At 40.2% G+C, this 4,270-nt stretch overlaps 1 pseudogene; it reads right to left on the reverse strand.

The window, feature by feature from the left end:
* Positions 1–1,089: 1,089 nt before the first annotated feature.
* Positions 1,090–2,769, reverse strand: LOC125215577 (arogenate dehydratase 1 pseudogene; annotated as a pseudogene).
* Positions 2,770–4,270: the final 1,501 nt, after the last annotated feature.

A 4,270-nucleotide genomic window follows, 5' to 3' on the forward strand; every position in this document is an offset into this window, starting at 1 on the left:
AAAAAGATTTTGTAACACCATACTAACAAGTCCGAAATAATTGAATATTTGTATCAGAAATTCCTCGAATTGGTTTACCATTCTCATAAATGATATAATTGATACCTCGAAGTTCCACATTATTCCTTTCCTACAATAGATCCGTAGAGAAAAGCAAAAAGTATTCCTAAAGTTATACCATACGTTATTTCATAGGTGACGACAGGGCAAACCAAAACAAAATATTTTTTTCTTACTAGATGTGATCCGTTGAACATACATCCAATTTTTCCATTTTATGGATTCCTTGGGATTTTGTTTTCCTATTACCAATGGTATCGAAAAGATTACATGAATGTCATTCATAATATAAAAAGATTTTTCTAATATGCTTACTATATTATTAAATTTAAATATCTATGTAACCTAAATGAAATATTAATACTATGACTCTTCATTTTTTTCATGATTAACTACCCATTAATGACATTCATTGCCACTTACCCACTAATTTATAAACTTTGGGATTTATATAGTCGTTAATGTTGGGTTATAATGGAGGTACCGAGGTATTCTTTCATACTTCAATATGAAGAGATTTTTCTTTTAATACTGCTACTCTTAATGGTGGATCATCAATCATGGTGTTTATGTTGTTTTCCTTGCAGGTCCTTATGGTGGAAGTGACGTATGTTTTGAAGTGTCGAGTTTAATTATGTGATTTTTTTTTCCTTTTCTTCATGTACATTGATCTTCTAATGTATATTTATACATTATTTTTATTGACATGTGTTAGGAATTGATCTTTTGTGGAGTAGTATAGATCGAAAAGTGATTTAAATGATGGAGCATGTGATTTGTGAGCAATTTTTAGTTTATAAACTTATTTAATTATATAAGTTTTTATTGGTACAATAAATTGCAAGTGTATAAATTTGTGATTTTAGAACTTGAAATAATAATATTGTTTCTCATTCGGTATATGTGAATTCACAGTTTTGAATTAATCAAATAGAAAATCAATTGGACCGTGCATCGCACGGGGTGTGATACTAGTATCTTATCTAACGACTCAATTTCACTATATACTGTAGTATATTAAAATCGATAGAAAAAATAAAAAATAGATATTACAAGAACACCCTTCAACTACCCCTCAAAAAAAGAGGTTGGTAGGGAGTAATTGACATTACACAAATTGATTTAATAACACTAATTAAACGGGCCGAAATTACATATTTACCCACCCATATGAGCCTAAACACCTTCTTTCTCAGGGTATGTTGGTAATTTAATGAAACGGGCCGAAATTACATATTTACCCACCCATGTGAGCCTAAACGCCTTCTTTCTCAGGGTATGTTGGTAATTTTGGTAAAACTAACAGTAAAAACAAGCAAATAAAAACGGGGACGGGAAAGTCCTATTCCACGGCGGCGGAGGACGACGGCGACCACGGCGTCATGTCCATGGGGTAGCTTCCGAGCACTCTGAGGAAGGAGGTGAACTCCTGCACCTCGGCGAGTGCGTTCTGCGCCCTCACATCAGCCATGGACGCCTCGAAATCGACGTAGAAGATGTACTCGAAGTGCTTGGCCACGCCGCCGTTGGCGTCGTCGGCGAGGCGGATCGGGCGGTGGCGGTGCGGCCGCGACTCGATCTTGGTGAGGCTGATGCCGCGGAAGGCGAAGGCGGAGAGCACCTTGAACAGCACGCTCGTCCCCTCGTCGTGCGCGAACACGATGCTGGTTTTGAACGGCCGATCGATCCGCGGAATGATCGGCTCTCTCGCCAGCATCACGAATCTCGTGACGTTGCTGTGGTCGTCCTGGATCCCGTCCGCGAGGATCTGCATCCCGTAGAGCTCCGCCGCCCTGGATGAAGCGATCGCCGCCGTGTCGAGGAGTTTGTTCGCCGCGATGTACTCCGCCGCGCCGGCGGTGTCGTCGACGGCCTCGCGGATCACATTTAGCCCCAATTTGGTGAGCGAGTGCTCGCATTGGGCGAGCGCCTGCGGGTGGCTGATCACGCGCGTGAGGTACTCCTTCCTCACGCCGGGGAGCGTGAGCAGGCAGTGGTGCACGGGGAGCTGCACCTCGCCGACGATGTGGAGGCGGTGGCGGAGGAGGAGGTCGTAATTGCGGTGGATCGAGCCGCCGAGGGAGTTTTCCACCGGCAGGACGGCGCGATCGGCGATCCAGAGCTCCACGGTTTGGAAAGCCACCTCGAATTGGTCGCAGGGGATGGCTTCGCAGCCAGGGTACGCCTTCCCGGCGGCGGCTTCGCTGTACGCGCCGGGGACGCCTTGGTACGCGACGCGGAGCTCCTGGCCGTGCATCGGCGACGGCGACAGATCAGCGATGCTGAGCGCCTTCCGAATCGGCGTCGATTGCATCTCGACGGGGACGAGCTCGATCGTGGCGGCGTCGTCGGCGGTGTTTTGCTGCTGTGATTCAACTTTGCCGGCGAGTATTGAACACGCGCTCTGCCACTCGTATCGGGTCACGCTGGTGTGGCCCGACCCGAAGCTTTTGCCGGTGGTCTGATTCGTGGTGAAATTGACTTTGCACTGGATGGGCCGGTGACCCGGCCCAGCGAGGGCGCGGGTCCGGATCCGGGTCGTGCCCGTCTTCCGGATTAAGGAATTGAGGTCTACGCCGGCGGGGGAATTAAGGGACTGCATTTTGAAAATGAGAATACTTTTGGGGGGAATTGGAATTATAGCAAATTAGAAGGGAAGAAAATGAGAAATGATTTTTGTGTTTATTTTGAAGCTTGAGTTCTCTGTTAATCAAGCTGAGAAAAATGGAGATGGGGAAGGGGTTTATATATTGTTTTGGTTTTATCAAATTCCACATTTGCCCCCGCTCAATTTCTTTATATTTCTTTAACATCTTCGTATTTTTAATTAATTTTATTATTTTTTCCATACTTGTAAAGTATTGACTTTGGGTTTTTGGTTTTAATACGACAAGCGTAGCTACAAAATTGCAATTTGTACGATTAAAAATATAATATGCCACATTAGTATTTCAAATATTATCATAAACATCTGCAATTAACTACAAAAATTCAATCAGTATTTACTAGTTATATAGTTCCACTATTTAATTTTTTATTTCAGCATATTGTATTACTCTCTAAAATTTGAAAGGAAGAATCTACATTTCAGTTACGTATTTATGTCATACCTATCCAATCTTATCTATCAACTTCTCAATTTCAAGGTCGAGACAAAAAGGAAACACAAAAGAGGAAAAAATGGAAAAGAGAAAATGGATAAAAGAAGGAAGGAAAAGGCAATAGAAAGGGAGATTGAAATCAAATGAAAAATAAATTTTAAAAAATAAATGTGTCGTGACTTCGCCATATATGCATATTTGGCGTGGTTAAACTGCAACTGAGGTCCGACGATCTCCATTGCGATGAACCTACGTCGTGTCTCCTCAGTTTCGGCGGCATTTAGCGGTTCCATTAGGGATGGTCCAATTTCACACTTTTCCCGCCCAATTTCTCTATTTTTCGTATATTATTTCCTATTTTTATTATATTTTTTTTGTAAAGTTAAGAGACAATAAAGTGAAAAAGAGAAAAGTAAAAAGAGAATACAATAAGAAATAAAATAAATTAAAAGATGAAAAATGAGTTATTTTTATTATTCTAAAAAGAAAATTAATTTTACTATAGTAAACGTTCCAAAATGGAAAAATAACTCAACATTACTATGGAACTAATGAAGTCACTTATTTTGGCATATAGCAGTATACTTTCTAAACTTGAATCTATCTCAAATCCATCCAATTTCATCGAACAATCTTTCATTTTATATGTCAAACAAAAAGAAAAATAGAAAAATGGCAAAATGAAAGAAAATGCAATAGAATGAAAAAGTTAAATTGAAAGAAAAAAGGAAGGAAAAAAAAGGAAATGTATTGTGACTTTGCCATATGTACGACGTTTTGAGGTGTGACGATCTAATGATTGTATAAATGACTCGTAACTGACATGAATTTATCCACTCTACATTTTACTCTTTGTGGTTGTAGATTCTTCATTTTTTGGCCTTACCTTAATAGATAGCAATGAAAATTGAATGCTGTTTAATGAAATCTATTGAAAAATCATTTTTTTTTGTCAAATTAGGTGTTTGGTGAGATTGATTGAATGGCGATAGGGATCACCTAATACTATTCCTACGACATTTCCTACTACCCCACTACTAAATAGACATGTGGTTCCTATTTGACAATAAATAAATCATTTCCCAACACAACCTCTCTCCTCCATCTTT

Source organism: Salvia hispanica, chromosome 3 (genome assembly GCF_029641045.1).
Source record: "Salvia hispanica isolate PSC_SH4W2 chromosome 3, Shi_PSC_v1, whole genome shotgun sequence".
Lineage (NCBI taxonomy): Eukaryota > Viridiplantae > Streptophyta > Magnoliopsida > Lamiales > Lamiaceae > Salvia > Salvia hispanica.